This window comes from Centrocercus urophasianus, unplaced genomic scaffold (genome assembly GCF_019232065.1).
Source record: "Centrocercus urophasianus isolate 14NV4802_14NV808 unplaced genomic scaffold, USGS_Curo_1.0 seq_10, whole genome shotgun sequence".
Classification (NCBI taxonomy): domain Eukaryota; kingdom Metazoa; phylum Chordata; class Aves; order Galliformes; family Phasianidae; genus Centrocercus; species Centrocercus urophasianus.
The window spans coordinates 37,355,355-37,377,106 of NW_024884142.1; the positions used below are offsets into that span (position 1 = coordinate 37,355,355).

General features: G+C 46.1%; 1 protein-coding gene across 1 annotated transcript in view; it reads left to right on the top strand.

Annotated features, from left to right (window-relative positions):
* Positions 1-13,171, top strand: part of FOXO3 (forkhead box O3) — an 84,642-nt gene extending 71,471 nt beyond the window's left edge. Inside the window, 1 exon segment of the mRNA XM_042809365.1 lies at positions 9,067-13,171. The gene's annotated coding sequence lies outside the window, so the exon portion shown is untranslated.
* Positions 13,172-21,752: the final 8,581 nt, after the last annotated feature.

Here is a 21,752-nt window from a genome sequence, read left to right on the forward strand (position 1 = left end):
GAATGTCATGAGCTGGTGATCAGCGATCACTTTAGCAGCGTCTCCTGTGGTGTCAGAACTCCCCAAAGAAGCTCTATTTACCTCTGTTCCTTCAGTGATCCAGCTTACAGGAGAGCTCCACAGCCAGCTGTGCTGCCAAGGCTTGGAAGGGGTGTAGGGCGGCTCCATGCAAATAAGGCAGGAACTTCTTGAGCTGGTTTTGCTGCCTGCAAAACTCATCGAGCTGCATCTTCTGGGAGAGGTTTTAATGTGCCATTTAGCTGGATCCCTCTGGGCACTGCAGCAGAGTTGTGTGAAGCCACGCTGACTTGTTTGGAAATAGAAGCAAAATACAGCACAGAGCATTTAGAGCCACTCGTTCAACCCAAGAATCACTGAAGTCCCAAGTCATCTTACTGTGGCAGTAAAGCACGCAAGCCACTAATAGAAATGTCCTGAATTTGTTCACAGAATTTGGTGGGTAACATCTCTGATAAAGCAAATTCTCAAGAAAGATAGTGAAGTGCCTGTTTGTATTTCACTAGTCCATACCTGTTTGGATGGCTTGCTGTTTTATTAATTTCCATTCAGCCTGTTTCTGGATGAAATTCATACTGAAGACAAATCCGTAGTTCTGAGGATAGCAACACTGAGTAAAACTACATCTTCAAAGGTTATTCCACATGAAGAGATCTCTCTTTGGGTGCAGTCTGTCCCAGTGGAATCAGGGCACCCTGACTAGACAACATACCATGAGGAAGATGGTTTTTATTCTTTTCCAGAAACCATTTCTCCTGTTAGAGCTGACCAATGGAGACTGCAGCTGGTGAGGCTGCTGCCTGAGAGCCCCCATGGCTTCAGGGCCATGGCCCTGCTTCCTCCTCTCTTAGCTTCAGTAAATAAGGTCTTGGGCAGGGCTGGCAGGTTTCCTGTGTGGAGTCAAGATGGGGCTTTAACCTTGAAGGAAGGAAATTCAAGAGGAGCAAATTCTTCTGCTCCATTTGTAACAGGTTAGTGGTTAAGGAGGCAGCATGTTTTAGCGTTTCAGTGTTGTTTCAGCCAGCCTAGGTTTTGAAAGGTGGTTCTGTGACTGGTCAAACATCACTCACACCAAGCTCAGCCTTTAAACAAAAATATCTGTGTGGAAAACTCTGTGTTGCGCTGAGAACAGGGGTCTCATTATCTCCAAGGAAGACTTGCTTCAAGCAGGCTCCTCACTCCTCGAGGGCTGGTCCCATGCTTGCGAGGATGCTTCAGCTTTCCCTTGCACAGAAAGCTGCCTCTGCTGCTGCCACCTCACACACAGCTGGGCTTCAGTCCCTGCAGCTCCCAGCTCAGCTTCAGAAGCTCTGTGTCACCTGTGGCAGCCCTGTGTAGCAGGATTCCCAGGCCTGGCCAGGTGAGTCAGGATGATGCCTACTGAGCCTGTGCTCAGCTGGAGTGAAGGCAGTGGGAGCCAAAGTATGGATGCTGTGAGTCCTTTGCTTCTCTGGAAGTGCTTTGCTAAACTCTTGGCTTAGGGTTTTATTAGCTGAGGGAAAAGGTCTATAAACGGACAGAATTCTGTCCACAGACTTGTGTTGTGAGCGAAGGATGGCTGAAGCCAAGATATTGGTCTGGTCGTGTGGTTTGGGTGTTCTTCTGTTTTTGTGACAGATATATATATATATTTCAGTGCCTCATGCTTTGTCATGTGATTCAGCAGCAATAATTAGGCAGAAACTTGCTGTCCCTGCAGATGCCAAGATTACAGGATGACATACTCTCACCAGATGACAGCACAAACTGATATTTTTAGAACAGCCCGCATCAACTGGTCTCCCCAGTGCTTTCCTCCCTGCATCAGCAGCACTCGGGTTTTATTACAGAACGAGTCTCTGCAAATTGTCTTTTTCATGTGAATGAGCTGTTGTGATTGTTCAGAGCTGTGGATCAGCATTGGTGCCATATTGTGCTGTTGCCTGATAGCTGGAATGCTTACAGGTGGTTTGTTTTTTCCCATCTGTCTTTTGATGGATGGCCCCCTAAAAAGCGTATTTTCTTGAAGAAGCACATCCTAAGGGGTTCTTTTTAGAAGCATAGCGTCATGCAGCTGAGGAAAGGTCAGGATCTTTTTTTCATAGTGCTCAGTGCTCAGCCGCAGTGATGAACTGACAACCAGAGAGCCTTGAGTCTTATGTTCCTGACAGGCAGGGAGCGCATGTACGATGTGGGCAGAGGGAAAGCACGTAGCTGCATGGTGCAGTGGGTTAATAGCCAGCCTTTATTGCCTGGTCCATAGGGGAAGGATGGATGCTCACAGCCTCCCTGAGGCTCCGTGCTGGTGGTGAAGAGCACGTCTCCAGCAGGGCGTCGCATCAAAGTTGCCCCCGATCGAGCCGCTGTGAGGCACATGGGGACACTGGCCCCATTAAATCAGGTACCAGCAGTTGGGTGGTGAGACCGCTCTGCCGTAGTCTGGTTTGTGGGGCCATTTAATCAGCTTTTCCGCTCAGATTACCACACAGGGCAGCCGTTGCTGGAGCCTGGCAGAGCAGACATCTGTTGAGCAGTAAGAGGACGGAGGTGTGGCTCAGCTAAAGGAGGCTGCTATGGCAATGGTTGTCTGCGATTGCTGAGGGGGAAAAAGGACAGTTTCCTGGAGGATGCTGTGGAGAACAGCATGTGATCATGCACTTTTTCAGCTGGTTTGAGATCTTGCCTCTTGTTTTTCCCTGCGCTGATTCCTTTTGCAAACGGCTTCTTCCAGCTTCCATAGATAACTGTTTTGTACAAACATAGAGATCTGGTTTTGAAGAAATGCCTTCCCTCTCTTGCCTTATTCTGACTCTCCTTAGTTATGATAGAGGAGGTTCTTTCTTATGACAACTTGGTGACAATCCTTATGAATGATCCATATGAGCATTATTGGCCTGTAGTTGGCAGAGAAAAATAAACACTCTATGAGGACACTCAGAAAAAGAGTAGATAGCAGGAACCCACGGTGCTGTGAACCTGTAATTCAGGATGTTTCCTGGCAGGTAGGTATCCTTTACTCTGCAGTTCAGAGACCGACACTTGTTCTCCAGATGCAAAAGCATGAGCAAATACCTCCTCCATTTTTGTGTTGTACACTCCTGTGTACAGCAGTTATCCATCTTTTTCTTTGAACAGTAGAGGTATCTTTATCAGTGTTCTCAAGTACCCATAGAAAGCATTGTTACTCAGGCAATTTAGCAAGCATTTTTTGCCTTCATCATCCATATAGTTAACTTTCACTAGTCCAACAGCATCTTGCTTAAATGTGCTGTGTTGAGCACAGGTCCTTCAGGAGACCTCCTCAGACACGTGAAGGGAAGACGGGATAAAATTTACCATGAAATACTGGTAGGAAGCATGGAGACACCTTAGGAGATGATGCCTTGTATCTAATCTCTTCTTCATTGGCTAGGGCAGAGGTTTGAATCCAGCCTGATGCAATGGTTCTCAAAGCCAATTGGCTATCAGCAGTGCTCGTGCAGGAAAGCCAGCATCACTGCACAGTGACATATCTGGAGGTGTAAAAACAAGTGTCGCAGCATATGGTCTTTTTGTATGGGCAACAACACAGTGGCATATGTAGTGTCGTCTGTATGAGCCTGCTCCTCTTGCAAGCAAGTGCAGAATTTCCTGTGAATTAGGTTGTTTAGTATCAGGTCCCAGTACGTAAGGAAAACCCCAATCTGTTTTTCAAGTGTGTGAATATGGGTGAACCAGTTTCTCTCTGGATGTCTCTTTTTGTGCCCATCTTGTAAAATGGGTAGAAGGGACCTTGCCCACCTACAAGGTGAAGTGAACTGACCAGAGGAGTGGTGGACTGTGTTACTGGAAATAGCCCAGGTGTGCCCTGACAGGGTCCTGAGTAACCGAACCTAAGGTTCAACAGAAGATTGGTCCAAATGATGTTCGAAGGTTCCCCTCACAGCCTAGGTTTTTCTGTGTTTCTGTGAGAAGTTTTTCTAAAGCTTTATCAACGGTTGTGAAAATTCAGCTTTTTTTTTAACCTGTTCGCATGCATAAAAAGATGATAATCTTGTAATGATTTGATTACATTTGATCTGTGTTCTACAGAAAAAATAGAACAAGGAAAGAATAAGATTTCTTCTGTTTTTTCTGTTTTACCGCATTGTCAAACAGACAAATTATAAAGTGCATGGCAAGGTAAATGTAGATTTAGATGACTTGAGTGGTGAGTTATATAGAGATGGTCATTTATGCTGTGCAGTCTGGTTTAAATCTTCACAGAGGCTTACTCTGTACGAAATGAAAAGACAGGCTTTGGCATCTGGCAAAGTTGTGAATTTTTGTGGTGCTGCAAGTTGCTTATTATTCAGGAGCAAACAGCAGTGGCATTGCAGACGTGACAAACAGCATTGGCCTCTGCAAAGGAAGAGAAGGTAGAGGAAGGTCCATCAGGATAGCACATCATTAGTTGTAGATTCACTGGATCATTAAGGTTGAGAAAGACCACTAGGACCACCTAATCCAACCAGCAGCCCATCCCCACCATGCCCACTAACCACATCTGTCAGTGCCACATTTCCATATATCTTGAATACCTCCAGGGATGCTGACTCCACCACCTCCTTGGGCAGCCTGTGCCACTGCCTCACTGCGCTTTCTGAGAAGAATTTTTTCCTAATACCCAATCTGAGTTATGGCACCTCACTACAGTCCTTAGCAAGCCTTTTATTGCAGAGCTGACACAGGGAGAAAGAATGATCTGACATCTTCAGTTACATTTACTTCCAAATTATTTGGTTGTCTGCTATGGTTTGCAATGTGTTCTGGAGTGAGAAGGCAGCAACAGAAGGAAAAGATACACTTTTGTGCTTTACATGCCTGTGCAATACCAGTGCAGCAAATTTTTAGCTCCCATATGCCCTAGTTCTGTGCTGCTTTTTCAGTCTTCCCATTTTTCTGCTCTTGCTCTCTGCCCACCAGTCTGAACCAGGATTTTTTTTTTTCTGAGCGCAATTCAAAGAGAAAAAGTGAAGTTGCAACATGACTGGAAGTTCAGACCTTCGGAAGAAATTGGGTGAGGATGCCAGCTCTTTTCTTTTCCTTCGACTTCACATCCTGACTTCGGCACTGCATTTTGGCACAGTGCCACTCCTGTGCAGCACATGCTAAGCCTAAAAGGTACCACCACAGAGTCAGCATTCCTATTTTTTGTTCTTCTCTTGTCCAGAGAAGTTGTGGAGGTCTTGGGAAGTATTCAAGGTCAGTCTGGATGGGGCATGGTACAGCCTGGTCTAGTGGGTGGCAGCATTGCCTGTGTGGAACTGGATGATCTTTAGGGTCCCTTCCAACCCAAGCCATTCTGTGATTTATGAAAAACGTTGTTCTGCAACTTTGTCATTATAGAAAGCCACAGCAGTTATTTTCCTTGTTCAATTCTAACAAATATTTTCTTCAGTGTTGAGCTGTGAAAACCTATGGCTGAATATTCACTTAAGGAAAAAGCTGAAATCATTCCTGCAGTGTTCCTTTTTGAGCCTACTCCATTTTAGAGGAGAAGCTGTACTGCTGGGGGTGATGACAGAAACAGGGGTCAGAGGCACCAAATCAAATGCACATTTGTCACTGAAGGACACGCATTTCCTTCACATTTCCATCCTGAGTCTCTGGCCTGCTACTTGTGAAAGGCATTATTGGGATTTCCTGTCCCTGCTGAGTGGTACCCAGGAAAAATGCTTGTTTTACAGGCTTTGGTAGTGTTTTTCAAGATGCAGTCCATTCATCAACCCTCCCACCCAAATGAGGAGGTACTCAGTAGGCTTCTTTATGGAGGAGCGCTGTGTTGATGGTGCAGTTCCTAGAACTATGATCATGTGAAGGAGCACATCGCTTTTCTTTTTGCAGAGCTGTGTTATGTGGCTTACTGATAAACACACCAGCAGTGTACATCATCTGTACCTTGCCCTTGAGGAGCATCACTGCATCCATCGCCTTTGCAACCTGAAGAAATTTCCAATGCTGTGTAATTGGCACAGGTAGAAATCAAAGGGAGAAAACAAAATGGAGCAGATGATCCTTCAGAGCTTCTGTAATGGTCCACTAAATGCTGTAGGGCTTGGGAGAACACTTTCCCCTTAGGTGGTGGAGATGTGGTGTGAAACAGAGCTTAGGAAATGTGATGGTGGAGAGGGAAACCACAACTAACAGGTAGAACAGAGTAAAGCAAGGGTAGCATTTGTAGCAGGTCGGTAGCAAAGTAGAGGATAGGAGGGTGTAGGAAGGGACAGAATGTGAACGTCTTATCTCCCACATAACTGCTTACAAACTGAGGAACTGAGTAATACAGAAATCTTTGGGTTTTGTTTTATGCTCTTCCACAGAATAGGATAAGCAGATTTAGCATCTAAAGCTCAGAATGTCTGTGGGAAGTGATAAAGCAAGAGTTCATCTTGAGCTACTCCTAATTTAATGCTTTTTCTGTTTCTCTTTTAAAGTGTTCATTTTCACCAACTGCATGCATGTGTGGTTCCATAAGCTGTAGTTTCATAAAGACTTTTGGCTTCTTGTGATGTCCAGCAGATGTGCTTCTTGTGATGTCCAATGTTCTGCACCCAAGGGATCAAAGCAGTGGAATTGCCCCTACTTCCAGTGCGTGCCTGTGAGCCACAGAGCCCAAACTCTGTTATGAGAGCTGCACAGCATCCAGCTGCTGCCATCACTCTGCTTTTGAGCGCTGCTCTCTGCAGACTGGGGGTGATGTTGTGGACACTGAGCTTTTCCAGCAGCCATTGGGAGCAGGAGAAATCCTAGTGGTGGCTGGAGATGCTGGAGCTGGGGTGGGAGAGAACTGTGTGGTTGTGGTGGAGGACCACTCGTATGGAATGTAGCTGGAATTTTCACTTCCCTGCCTGATGTGGCTTTCATTGCTGCGTAATAGCGGGTGACTATCACCAGGTTGACAGAGGCTTTTTGTGGTGAAACAGAAAGTGAGAGTGTGTGGGTCTATTACGGGCTGTAATGGGGTAATTTAAAGGTACAGTGGTTAAGACTTTGATCTGCTTCTTTCCATTTTTAAATCCCTTTGCAAAGTCTGTGTAAACAGAACAGTGAGAACTGAACGTGTTTCGGTTCTGCTATGAGTGAGTTCCACCTCTGCTGTGCATTTCCCTGGGTTAAGCCTCAGTCTCCTGGATGTTTGTGCAGTCTGAGGGACTGGTGTCCTCAGAAGGTAACATCAGGCAGTGCCACTTACACAGGTTATGCTTGTGAACATCTGTCCTTCACTTTTATTTCTCATCACACAGGAATATTTTGTCACATATTTCATAGGACAATATCCTACGTACATTTTTAATTCAAATAGTAAGCACTACTCTGGTACTTCAGAGTTCCTGTACTCCTTTCCTTTTAGTTATAAGCTCCATCTGAAGTCAGCAGGACTCAAGTTCAGCCTGTGCTTAGCTTAGCTGGCTGCCCTGTAGGACCTGCCCAGCTTGCTGCTGCAGTGCACAGTGCTGAACCCATCCTTCCGATGAGCTCAGTTAGCTGGCACGTTGGGAAGCCACCAGTTTCCAGCCTCAGTGCCGTGGCTGCAGTGAGAAGTAGGGGAGCACGGCCCTGCAAAGGGCAGCTGTTCATTTGTTCCACAAAAAAATCCACTGCTGGCTTACACTGGGAGTTACCAGGCCTGTCTGGTAACCGGGGATCTCCTGGTGACCTTGTTGTGGCCATGGAGACACACACACCAAATGGAATTGTTGCCAGGCAGTCACATTAGCAAAGGGCTAGCATTAATTTACTCTTTGGAAACGAAGAAATCAATATGTTGATCCAGTCGGAAATCCCTTTATTCATAAAACAGTCTACCCCAAAACCCTGCACGTAATTAAGGCTAAAGCCAAATTTTGTTTGGGTGAAAAACGCAATCTGTCTGTTCCCTAAGCCACTCTGAATGAAGTTCTCCCCTAATGGCGCAGGGAGCAGCTGTCACACTGTTGCTCTAATAACCATCAGACAAAATGATTAAATTTCCATCAATCATTTAGCATTATCAGAATAGATCATTTTAATAAAATGTTATCATAGGATCAGTGTCTGGAACCTTAAAAAGGAGAAGCCTCAGAATAGTCTGTGCAGTAATGGAGTCATCTCACAAGAGCCTCTTTGTAACGCTGGGAGATTTCCCTCTCAGGAGCTGCTCTCCCAGATTAATCCAGCAGTCCCCCTAAATCCATGGTTTTTCCTGAGGGTGGCTGATACCAGGCTTTCCAGAGAGAAAAAACATTCCTGTAATTGACTCAGATTACTCTGTGGTTTCAGCAAGGGTCCTCTGCTTCTTGCGCAGTAGAAAAAAATGAGTTGTTCATCTCAGGGAAAGTCCTCAAAAGGCTTCAGGTGATGGGGGCTGAGCCCAGGGTTCAGAAGCTGGCTCTTTGAGGAGTCACATGCTAAGCAATACAGATGGCTACCATATGAGATTCCTAAAGATATGAAAGGATTTCATGGGAATGTTTAAACGCACATATTTTTCAAAAACACTTTGAGGTGCCTACCTGTATCCTTAAGCCTCTGCCCACCTTTAAAAACCTGACCTTTGACGTGTTGAAATGTTCACGTTTCATGGAGAACAGTCCAATCCAAAATTGGTGGCTCCTTGCTGCTGCTTTTGAGCAGCATTCTTTGGCTGTCATTCAGGGCTGGCGTTTGTCACATACTGACAGATTTGTCCAGCCTCTTGGTGATGGTGAGAGCTCAAGGTGATGGAGAGGGTGATCATGAAAAATCTCCAGGTGAAGGATCCTTCCATGCTTCACCTGGAAATATGCATGGCAAGTAGACAATGCTTCTTTAATTAGACATTGCCATTAGCCAGAAAAGAAAAGACACAGAGACTGTGGCAAGAGATAAACGTTTTCGTGAGGGATATTGGTGTAAACTTATCCTTTGCTATGCACTTGAAGCTTCTGGATGAAAACAAATTAAAATTGCTTGTCAGTGTAAACCGGGTTTGGAGCTTTGCTCAGTTGGCTTTTTGTTGTTTTGTAGTTTTTTTTTTCCCTTCATGTAGCAATCTCACTGTCTTTTCTTTTTTTTCTTCTTTCTTTCCAGGCCCTCAAACTGACACGAGATGTAGAGAGAGAACCCTTTGCCAAATCTGCTGTCAGCAAGTGGACAGTGATACTGTTTACAGCTTATGACGTTTGTGAACCCTGCATTATTTTCCTATCAAAGCAGACTGTTAAAAGGCCCCTTATCTGAGTGAAGATCCTCCTTTTTTTTTTTTCTTCTTTTTCTTTGGAATTGAACTCATTTTGAAGTATGCAAAATCTTCCTTTTCTGGGATGGCCAAGCACCTGCTGTGGAGACAATGTTCAGCACCATCCTGTTGAGAACACACTGTGTAGCCTTTACAGTAGTTACTTGTCAATGAGTATGTGGTGTTTCAATATATTAATGGTTTATGGGATGTTTTAAGTTGGCTTTTCGTTTTGGAGGTTCTCCCTGTCTGCCCACCCTCCTCCCTGCAACCTCCAGTTTGATTTCCGTAGATTTTTGACCATTTTTGCTTTCTCTCAGTGGGGAATCTGAAACACTGCATACATGCAAGGAAGTGATCATAACCCAACGTTGCTCAGATGTCAGGGCTCTCCAGATCATGATACCAACTAGTTCATGATACCAACCAACCTACCAAATTCCAGAGAGAGGTGATTCGTTTGGTCCTTTTGCTTGTTGGGTTGGTTCGTTTGTTTCTTTCTCATTCTTTCCTTAAACTTAATGGTACGGCCCCGTTTTCTGTCAGCATCAAGCCAGAGTTGATTGCAAAGCCAGGGAAACCAGCGAGGCAGACCTCCCAGCTGGTGCTGGTGAGGATGGACTGTCCACAGGTGCTGCTGCCTTCGCTGCCATGGGATCCTGCTTGCTGCCCACTGGAGCGGGCTCACCTCCTGCCTTATGTTAGCAGGGCTGCTGCAAATAGCATGGTGAGAACTTTTAGGCTGAGCTGCCCCTCTGCTGCCAGACATGCTGAGCGTATAACCACCTGTAAAGAGCTGTCTGAGAAGCAAACATAAAGGGAAACACTGTCCTTTGCAGGAAAGGTGAGTGAATGGGCTGTGTGCATCAGCAAGTCGATTGCAGTGGCAGCACTGGGTGTCCAGGTGCAGATTATTGCAGTGTGTGTAATTGCATCAGTGATCCTTTTTTTTTTTTTCTTTTTCTTTTCTTTTTTTTTTCTGACATATCCTTGATGATTTTTTTCCTTCTCATTGTATATAATCCATTGCAGAAAAAGCAGCAAGAGAGGGAATGGTAAGGTGACAATGTCATGCAAATGGCTTTTCATATGAGCATAGATTGTAACAGGATTAATGACACTGAAAGACAAGGCAGTTTTATATATTTTGCTTCTTAAGATTTTCTTTTGTAAAATGAATAATAATAATAATGAATAAAAGGTATGGTGCTGTATAGATCCTCTCTATAATCTGGAAAGTTTGATTACTTTTTATTAGTATCTTGGGGGGAGGGATACAAAAAAAGAGGGGAAAACACCAGTGGTACATAAGAACTTGGTATGAAGACGTTCTGAATAGGACAGTGTATACATAATTCTCCAAAGTGATATATGAAGCTTTTTTCTTTGCATAAAGGCATTATGCATATAAATATATAAATATATTTTATTATGTACAGAAATGGATCATTATGCATGGATGTTAGGAAAACCAACTAGCATTTTAACCCAAAGTTTCAGTGCATGAGTTGCCACCGGTCCGTGTACCATGCAATGTGGAGTGACTCCCTCTCGCCACTGCCACCGCACACGCACAGTCATGCACACCCATGCGAGCGCTCGTGGGTTCTTCCTCGCTCCTCACTTTCCGGGTCCCCAAGGTGATATTGGTGAAATAACAGCTCCCCGTGTGATGGAAGTTTTGTTTTGTAACGTAACCCCCTCATGCTCACAGTGTTCTCGTAAAGATGCACCTCTTGGTTTCACCCCGCACTTATGACTGTGTAAACTCTGTGCAGCTGTGGTTGTTGTTGCCCTGTAGCATATCAACTTTTCCAAGTAGCCAAGGGTTTATCATTCTCGTTTCTAAAAAGAAGGAGACTTTTATTTTCACACTCACTTGGTCTGTTTGCCAGCATAGGGACTAGGCGATTAAATCCCCGGGAGGTAGCTGACACTCGCTGCCCATCTCCATATTCAAGGAGGCTGGTTGTTAGCAGACACTGGCATGCCACAGGACGCCAGGCCTAGGTGTCACTTTGCTTATCAGTCCAACTGCAGACGCTTCTTAACAAAATCAGTCAAGGGCTTCCCTGCAATCCTCCTCCTGGCGGACCCCAAAATGTGAGTGCACACCAAAGGCCTGTCCTCTGATGCTCCTTCCCCAGGCACCTCTGTGGTGACTGTCCCCATACCCTGAGGATTTGGCCACCAGCAGAGCTCCATGAACAGGTGATGTCCGCAATGAGGCCCAGGGCTTTTCCAAATGCCACCTGCCAGGTGTCTGGTACGTGTGGGCAGCACTGGTATTGATGTGGTGGTGGATGGCTGAGTTGACAAAAACCCATTGTTCAGTTTTGTTCCTTTGCGTGGATGCAGTTGTTGTCCAGTGCAAGGGAAGGCCCCTTAGTCCAAAACAGCCTGCGGCAATTTGTGCTCTGCCAGGGCAGCCTTGTTACATTGAACTCAGAGCTAGCTCACACTGGCATAAATAGAGTGAAAAACATAGTCCGCTCTGTTCAGAAAATGGAGACAATTGATTCAGAGACAGCCAGTCAGTGGCAGAGAAGGTTTGCTTTTTTTTTTTAATTAAAAGCATTAGCAACTGAAAGGCTTAATCTACCTCCCAGCAATGTCAAGGAGAGCATTTCCATTGGCGTATCTAGGCCACGTTGGGCCCCTATGCTGGAGACTATCTCAGCACCAGCTGAAGAGGGATGGACTTGGACAACCTCTTCAGTTTGGTTTGGTTTCTGTTGCTCGTTTTTGCGGCCAAAACTTTCAAACTGAAGTGCCTCACGTCAGGCATCGAAAGTCTGGGACATGGATGTGGTGTCATGGGGCTGGCGCTTCTCAAATCAGCAGAGGTGCCTGCTGCCCCCCAGGGCCACCTCGTCCGCACGCTGAGGTGCCTAAAAATTGCTCTCGTGTCCAGAGGTGCTGAAAAATAACTGCGTCTTGTTGAACTCAAGGGTCACTTGTGGAGGTGTCAAAGTAAGGCTTAAAATAATAGTTAACTGGGGGAAGCCACCTTTTGAAAACTTTGGCCTTTGAGTTTTTGAACGTTCTTCTGCATAGTTTTCCTTCGAAAGCACGTAAAGCAGATGAAGGCCCAGAACAATTACACCGGTGTCGTTTAAACAAACGCTTCACAAAAGGTCTAAAAAGGTGGCATTGATGCAGTTCTTAGTCACAGTTTTTTGGGTTTATTTAACAATTTGGTAATTTTTTTCTCATGACAATAATTGGATGGTTGGCCACCACCTAACTCCAGAAATTTCTGTGCCACTGATTCAAAAATGCAACCTTTTAGATCATGTATTTCTCTCAAATGACGTCATTGCTTGGCAATCAGTGTTCTGTAATTGTTTTTCGTACACAATATTCATTAGGAGTTGCCAACAGATGCGAAGGGGGACCAGATACATTTTGTTCCTATGGGTTGGAAAAATGGATTGTACATTTGGCTTCACATGTTTAACTTTTTTTAAAAAAAGTTGCATGATTGGAAAAAATATGTATACAGTATCTGTAAAACTGTTTTATCTGTTTTTGTTTCAAGCCATGTAAATTGGAAGAATATTAAATCCACAGCCTTAGCGCGCATGGCCGTCTTTACATACCGAAGAGCTGAACAGTTTATACTTTTCATTTGGGCTATCTTGTACTTTCATTTGAAAGCAGACACTCTCATGTTGCAGTCTTACTGAGGATTTTATAAAATAATTTTAAAAAATTAAAAAAAAAAAAAAAAAAAAGATGCTGCCCTGGATGAATATATTACCTTACTACACAGAGATTGGAAGGAAATTTGTTTTGGAGCAAAACCTGCCCCTTTCCAAATGAAGTAGAGACGCAGTGCTTACTCCACTTGGTGTTAGTAGATATTGCCTTGTGTATTTCATTTTAAATTGTAATCTAGTTTGTAAAAGAGATGGTGACGCATGTAAATAAAGCATAATGGATCTCTACGTTGCAGATTTGCCTTTGCTGTTTTGTTGTGTGACGGACATCTAAATGCAGGACCTGGAAAAGGGGCTGGGAGGGGACCCCTGGGTGGCATGCATCCATAAGGCACACATGAGGTCCTGTGGCTCTGCAGAGGCATTTCCAAGAGGGTTGCCAGTGACTTAGCATCCCTTCCACTGCAGACAGCATGCTACATGGAGTTAACAAAACCATGCATTCTAGAGCAGCTGCCGAGGTGGAGAATGTTGCACAATGGGACCTGGTGTGTGAGCAATGGGTGAGAGAGATAGGGGAGCAAGTGGGGATGGGATCCCTCGGCAAAGAGGTGAGTGTGGAGCAGCAGAGCAGCAAAGGTGCCAGGTGAGGAAGGTGAGACCAAACCCTGCCTGATAGAGAAAGTCCTTCTGACATCTTGCCTGGGTCAGCCTGTCACTGGTGGGTGTCCCCTGGGATGATATTGCATTTCTCTCTTGCAGCCCAGCTCACTCTTCCCAGGAGAAAAGCAGCCCAGCTGCAAGACAGCCAGAAGAGTTGTGTCCCCCTGGGCTTGGCTGGGTTTCAAACTGTGTTTGAAATATGTCTGGAATACTTGAAACCATCCGTTTGCGATTTGGGATAAGAAAACCAGCAGCCTGACTCAGCAGAAAGCCGTATTGACAGTGATGGCCAAGGCGCAGGAGAGCGTGATGAGAAACATGAGACACATCAGCAAGCACTGCTCCCCTGCCCTGATGGGAAGCCACAGATGTGTATGGTTTTGGAAGTCGTTTTTCAAAAGCAAATGATGATTCCAAGAAAGAGTAGGTTTTTTGTGCAGCAGGGAGATGCAGCCAGAAAATAGCCATTTACTGGGATGAACTGTGCTCTAGCTCCTGGGAAATGGACCTATTTTGCTGGCAGTGAAGGACCTGTGTTGTCCTCCTCCTTGGCGTGACTCCCTTGGCATTTAGGACACTTGATGAAAGCCTTCAGCCCAGTGAGCTGCCAACATGGGAGGGCCTCCGCTTTGATCCGAATTTAGGTCAGGGCAGCAGCAAGCAGATCAAATCCTGTGCAAGTTTTGTGCTGAGCCTCCTTGGTTGCGTTGTGCAACGCCTTGACGGTGACCTGCGGTTCACCCAGCCATGGAATATTTCATCCTTATCTTACAAAATACTTTCAAAATAAGCTCCAACGTCTTGAACTTCTCCAAGTCCCAGAAAACCAAAGGTCTTTTGAGCTGCTGCCGAGACTAATGAGGCAACCCGGAGCTATTTTGGGAGCTCCCACCGCATGTGCTGAGTTGCTGGTTAAACCAGACCAGGGAACACAACGTTTTGCAGCTGGTGTTTGGCTACTGCTGCCAAGGAAGCGAAGGGTGCTTTCAAGAAGCTTGAGATAAGCACATCTGGGAGTCTGCCTCTTTTTCTGCTGGATGCCTCTTTTTCTGCTGGAGTCGTGGTGCCTGATGCCTTGCTTTCCAAAGGGAGGCTGTCTTGGGCGAAGTGGAGCCCAGGGCAGATGAAGCAGATAGACCAGAGTCATCCCAGTGCTACCTCATTGCTTCTGTGCCCAGCAGAGCCAGGGAGATTTTGCTTCTGCTTTTATTATCGTATAAAACTGAAGCACAGAAAATTCCATTAGAACAACAACAACAAAAATCGTCGTTTTTTTTGCTGTAGTTTTTAATCTTTAGAAAACTTCACAGTTTTCTGATAAAATTCTGAAACTTCATTCTGGGTTGTTTTTTTCTTTTCATTTTCTGCTTGGATTTTCTTTTCAGAATGACAACACTCGTAGCTTTCCATGTGCCACAACATTTGCTTTTCAGAACAAAGCGCCTCCTGTTTGTAGTAGTTGATGCTTTGATGACATATCAAGGAAAAGATTGAATCTGGAAACCGAGATAAAACATCTCAACTCGGCAATAGCAATTGGCCTAAATGATGTGTGAGTTTAAAGAAACCTGCATCTCGTGCTCGAATAAAGTTGGGGGAAAACAGTAAAAGAAGAATTTCATCCCTTAAAAATCTTCTCAAAACTCCACTGTGCCTGAGGAGTTTATGAACAACAGTGGCTTTCGGAGCCCAGCTGTCCTCCTGGGCAGACAGCTACCTGCTCTGCTCTGCTGCCTCTGCTTCTGGGGCTCCGGCTGCAGGAGTGGGGTGGCTGGGGAGAACCAGGTGTGGGGCACAGAGTGCTGTCACTGTGCAGTTTGGCCCACCCTCACCAATGCATGCAGTGGGAGCTCCCACCTGGCTGCCTCGTGGAGTGCACCTGAGAGGGGGTTTTTCTGTGTGTGCAGTGAAATTGAAAGAGATGTTTCAGTATCTAAAGGAAAGCTTTAAGAAGAAAGGGGACGGGCTCTTCAGCAGAATCTGTTGTGATAGGACAAGGGGAAATGGTTTCAGACAAACTGAAGGGAGATTTAGATTGTTTTTTCAATAAGGGTGGTGAGGCACTGGAACAGGCTGCCCATAGATGCAGTAGATGCTCTTCTTTGGAGACATTCAAGATCAGGCAGGATGGAGCACCCTGATGTAGCTGTAAGTGTCCTTGTTCATTGCAGGGCAGTTGGACTATACGGCCTTCAAGAGTCTCCTCCAACTCAAATGATCCCATGATTCTATGATTCCACGTGAGCATACAGGAATGGTAAATATGGCAATACATGCAAACGGGCTTCCTCATTTCTGATCTCCAGAAGACTCTCTTTGAAAAGATTTACTTTTTTAAAAAACTCTCTGCTTTCATTACATTCCCTGCTTCTCGAATGCCAAATAATAAAATGTTTGTGGGGACAGTGATACCGGTTGTGGGTATGATTAATTTTAATGGTGTTTTTATAGAAGCGAGAATCCCAGTGCAGACACAGTTGTCTGGCAGGAGCTGCTTGCCAGCACAATCCCTGCATTCCAGCACTGCTGGCACGAAGCAATCCTTTTTTCACTGCTCAAAAAATACGTCTCCGTGTGAAGGCAGAGTTTGCTGGTCTGGCTACATCAGCGACTTCTTTCATTTGGGCAAACCTTAAGTGTTATTATTTCACACAGTATGCTGCAGGTCCGGTGTAAACCCGGCGGTACTTAAGGGTCTGCTAAAGCTGGGAGATGTGGAGCTGAGCGTGAGCTGCGGCACTCAGCAGGTAGGGCTGCACAAAGTGACAGAGCGCAGCACTTCAGAGCAAACCTTGCAGCCAAAGGAATGGGAAAAAGGAGCGCCTCTCTCCTGCTGGAAGTGTCTTTGTTGGTGCTCTGCTGAGCCTCTCTGCGAGAAATGGATGTTGAGATGTAGCTCTGTGCAGACTTGATTCACAGCAACCATCTACATCTGCTCGTGGGCAACACTAGCATTTGCGACCCTGTTCCATAATACATCAAATAAAATTGGCAACCTCCGGTTATCTTGATTTCAGCGAGTCAAAAATCTGATAACTTCTCTTGAAGGTTAAGAGAATTTGAACATTTCATCCTGATCACCTCCTTTGGAGGCAAACAAAACTCTTATCTGTTTCTTTTCCTCTATAATTGGCAGCCTACTATAGATGCGTGTTCAGCATTCCAGGACTAACTTGGAGGTCAGATTTATCACGCAGGAAGGTTGGGTGAGCTCATGGTTGAGGAAAGACCAGGCAGAGGTGACTTTCTAACACCTCTGTACAAACACACACTTCTCTTTGGTCTTGATGCCCTTGCCTTGGACATCACCTGTAAGCCAGGGGTCTCAGCTGTTCAAGGAGTAAAAGTGGGTTGAATATGGCACTTGGATGAAAGTCTGCATGAAGATTTATTCAGCAATGAGTAGAGTAGAATTTCATTCTTCCGACTGCTCTTATCTGAAATCTCCATTATGATAAGCTGCCAAAGTGCCTTGTTTGCATTTAAGCACTATACTCCCAAACTTGGCATGTCCAAGGGCAGGGCTGTGCTGCACCAGTCAGCAGTGTGTTGTGTTATGCCTCTGGAATCAGCTCTAAGTCCCTATCCCATGGGGATTTCCCTGCTTTGTGCCACAGGGGTTTGGGACATGTGTCACCACTCAGCCTTTGCCTTCCTCCTGATAGAACCACAGGAGGTGAACTTGGAGGTGGGGACCAGTCCTCCGTCAACCAAGACACATGAACAGCTATCAGCTCTCACGTGCTTCCAAAGCAGGGCCCCGCATGCTATCTCTGCTCCCACCTGTCCCATCCTCCTGCCCTCAGCCTAATCTTCTGCCACATTCACCCCGTGGTCTCCATGCAGCCTGCCCAGCCCAGCACTGGCTGCGTGCCCATGGCTGTGGGGCCAGTAGTTGTCAGCAGTTTCTGCCTGTGGCTGCGTCATGAGCCCAGCAGCCGTGGGACACGCAGGGCCCTCAAATACAGAGAGAAGATTTTTTTCCACAGATTTGGAGAGTCACAGAACAGTTTGGGTTGGAGGGCCTCAAATCCCACCCAGTTCCAACCTCTGCTGTGGGCAGGGCTGTCACCCCTCAGCTCAGCTGCCCAGGGCCCCATCCAACCTGGCCTTGAGCACCTCCAGGGATGAGGCACCACAGCTTCTCTGGGCAGCTGTGCCAGCACCTCACCACCCTCTGAGTAAAGAGTTTCTGCCTATCATCTAACCTGAATCTCTCTTGCAGTTAGAGAAGCGGGCATACGGTCATTGCACAAGATTGCCTCTCTGAGGAGCCACAGGTGTTCCCCTCTGTGCATCATAGCCATATCAAGGGACATCTGTCCAGGTCCCATTTCTATTCAGCAATTTTCAATGGTGGCTTTGGCTGGTGGAATAGGAGATAAATTCAAAGACAGAATGGGAACCTACAGGAAAAGGCTGATCGTATGTCAGAACAGATGGAGAGGAGACACAAACTTCCCTTTGTGTCACAGGCTGCTAAAACCATCCTTCCCACTAAGGAGAGGTCATAACGCTGTGTTTCATTTGCACTAAAAGTTGGCTATTTCTCCTAGCTAGGTGGGTGATTGAAACATTTCCTAGAGGTGTGGACTCTTCTTTTTTAAGGGTGTTTTGGGGAGAAAAATGTCTGCCTGGATTTCCCTTGCTCCCGCCTCAGAGCTGAGATACACTGGATCCGACCTTGTGCTGCTATAACTTCCCTCATAGACCTAAAACCTCTTTAGAAACAAAACAAAACAACAAGAAGAAGAAAAAAAAAGTGAAGAGGCTTCTGCCCTTTCCTGCCTGAGGCACAGGTCTCTATGTACGAAATCATTATCTCTCCACCTGGGCTGAGAGCAGCAAGCATTGAGCAATGTTGTCTCGGTGCACTGACACAGGAGCCAGGGTGTGCCCCACACCACAGAGAGGTACCGATGGGACCCAGCTGCCTGCTGAGCAGCTGGAGGAGTTCAGTTTCCTCCTGCCTTCCAGCCTTTCCCTTTGCCCCTGAGAAACTGCATGTTGACCTCACTCATTCCCCGGGCAAATCTCAAGCAGAAGTCACGTTCTCCTTTTTCGGGGTAGAGCGCAAACTCTGAGGAGAGACCCTGCCCTGCAGCTTTCTTCTTCATGGTCAAAAGCAGAAACACAGAAGATAAAGGTCAGGATTGTTCTGGCACAGGCCAGCTTCTTCTGCTGAGGACATGTCAGCCCTCCCAGCAGGAGGATGGGCTGGATCAGGAGATGCCATGAGTGGAAAGCTCCATGGGTTGGGCTGGGATGAGAAATCGTGATGGGGCAGCTTTTGGGTGAGCAATTTCTTATCAGAAAACCCAAGGCTGTAGGAGGACGCAGCACAGCCAGCCAATAACTGGGGCTGGAGTTGGGCTCCCAGACAGAAAAAACAAACCACCGCATTTTCCATGTTTACATTAGATGTTTATTTTACAGTTCGTTTCACAATCCGTTTCTCTTCTCGCTTTGCAGCGAATTGATTTATGGTGCTGCAGATCCTATCTGGCTGCTCTGCCCAGAGCACGTGCTTGGAAAAAGGACCTGAAAAAGGAGTCTCACTGTCGTTGTTGCTGTTTTGTCTACAACTTTCCTGATGTGTCCCTTAAATTAGAGCAGTTTCTTCCAAACCGCGATAAATTGGTTTCTTACTCCCTTGTGCTCGCACTGCTATTTTGAATGATTGTATCCCAAATCTCAGGAGGAAAACAGAGCAAACGGGCACAAACTGAAGCACAGGAGGCTCTCTCAGAGCACTGAGCTGTGCTGTGCAGATGGCAGAGCGCTGGCACAGGCTGCCCAGAGGCTGCGGTGTCTCCTCCTTGGGGATCTTCAAAACCACCTGACGTGGCCCTGGGCACCCTGCAGTGGGTGTTCCTGCTGGGGCAGAGGTCCCAGGGGCCTGTGCCAACCTCAGTCATCCTGTGATGATTTTGTGATTCCCTCAAGTCTGGTCTCAGTGGAGGCAGTGTGACTTCACCATTATGCACATACACTTCCTTCCGTTCATAGCTGAAGGTATAAAAGAGATGTCGTGTTTTACTGGGAAGATATCAGTTCGGTGGGAAATCGCTGAGGAAAACTTTGTTAAAGCTTTAAAGGAGGAGAAGGATCCGCTGTTTCCTCATCCAGGGCAGAGTGCTCCCCGTGAATAACTGGACCCAACCTAAGAGCAGAAGGAAGTGTCTTTTTAAAGAATAGAGGTGTGGTGATGACACTGTCGTGCTTCATAGGCCTTGTGTAACCAGTGATGTGTGCGGCTTCTGACGAGCCGGTTCTCCAGTCACGCTGAGGTCACTCCCCAAGAAGAACAGTAAGAGTCCAATAGGTTGGCTGGCTGAGGGGATCTGCTCCTTTTCCCCAGTAAAAAGACATTCGCCGGAAATAAATGTGGGTTTTTGTGGACTGCTGTGGTGGTTTGCATAAATCCAAGCCAGCGGTTTTGAAAGGGGGTTTTGAAATGCCAACCTGACCAACTGGGTCTATGGCCGGTAAGCGCCCCGAAGCAGCAAGGAACAGGGTAGTTCTGTGCTGAGGGCACATGGTGACCTGCAGTCATATCTATGTAAATGTCTCCACGCTGACTTGTTCAGCAATTTACACCTTTCAAATTATGGTTGTGCAAAGGGCGTGAAAAGGCTTTATGTCAAGAAATTGCTTTCATGTTCAACTGGATGCAAGCTAGAGTCTACAACATGGGAATCAGTTCTCTAGTAAAGGTTGTTCGGCACACTGGACCAAACCTAGCCTGCTCTTGCATTTATGGCAAAGTTCTTAAGGGCAGTAGGAAAATACATCTTCCCTCCTTTCCTACAAGAAGCGTATGTATGTTTATTTAACTGAGGGATGATCCTTATCTGTAGTAATTCTGCAGGCACTGGTGAATGATGTTGGAAATAGGGAAGCGACGTGGCCAGGTAAGCATTAACTGCTCTGCTTTTGTGCACGTGGAGATTAAATATTTAAAGGTAAGATCTGCGAAGTTTCAGCATTGCATGTGTCAGTAATGCCTCTGAGCAGTACATTAAAGAATAATAATGCATATATACATACTCTGAGCATAGAGATGGATTCTAGATTAGCTAAAACTATGTATGATAAGCCCCAGTCAAACCTTAGTAATTTCTATCAATGCCATGAAGCTGGGGTTGGCTTTTGGGGTCCCTTTTCCTCTAATAGAAATTGTGCATTTTAGGAAAAGCATCCAGGATAATATGGCTTGAGAGCAGCCTGGAGAGGTTTCTAAAAATGTCTAAGCATATCAAAGGCAGAAATGGGAATCTGTGCAGTGGCAGCACTGTGAGGGTGAGGGCTGTTCCTGTGGGATGATCAAGAGGTGCCTTTCACAAGAGAGAAACCTTCTCTCTGGATAATATTTCGTAGCTAGCAAGCATGCCTTGCACAGTTTCTGTCTTGCAACAGAAGCTATACGCAGAGATTTCATCTTCCTGCCTGACCTCTCAGCCTTGCAATGTGGTGCCACCAAAGCCCAGCCCCTGGGGACTCCTGCAGGAATCTCCTTGCCTGCCCTGTATTCCCAGCAGCCACTGTGAAGGGCATTGAATGATGGGGCTGCTGAGGTGGAATGGAGACTGGGGAGATGGAAGAATGAAAGTGGGACTTGCCTGGGCTGGAGGCCCCTGGGAATGGATTCCCTCCCTGCAGACAAGCTTCATTGTCCGTTCCTTGTCACATCCCTGAAGTGGCCTTGATAAAACAACACCTAAACAAACCCCACAAGGGTTGTGCTAAGCAGAACAGAAGCAGAAGAGCCTACAGTTTCCACAAGTGCCATGAAAACTGCTTGCAACCTTGCTCACCCAGTGTAAAGTATGCCTGAGAGGCATTTGTACAACACAGACTTCTTCCCTGGGGCAAGCCTGCCTTCATGTAGAGCAATGCCACATGTCTGCCCTACCATCTGCCTAGTCCCTAAATCCAAAATCCCAAGGGGGAGGATTTCATCAGCGTTCTGCAATATTCTTCATCCATCTGTTTTTGCCGACACTATTTCTCCGTCCTTTGGCCATGACCAGGAGCAGCAGGTGAAGGACAGCCTGCTCCCATGTCTACTCCTCAGAGGAGTGGGGACAAAGAAAGATGCAAACAGTTTTGAAAACACTTGTTTACATTGTTTTTTAACTTTTTGGGAATCCTAGAGCAAGTACAGCAACCTGTGAATTCAAAATAACCCAATGAAAGCCATTGAAGGGATT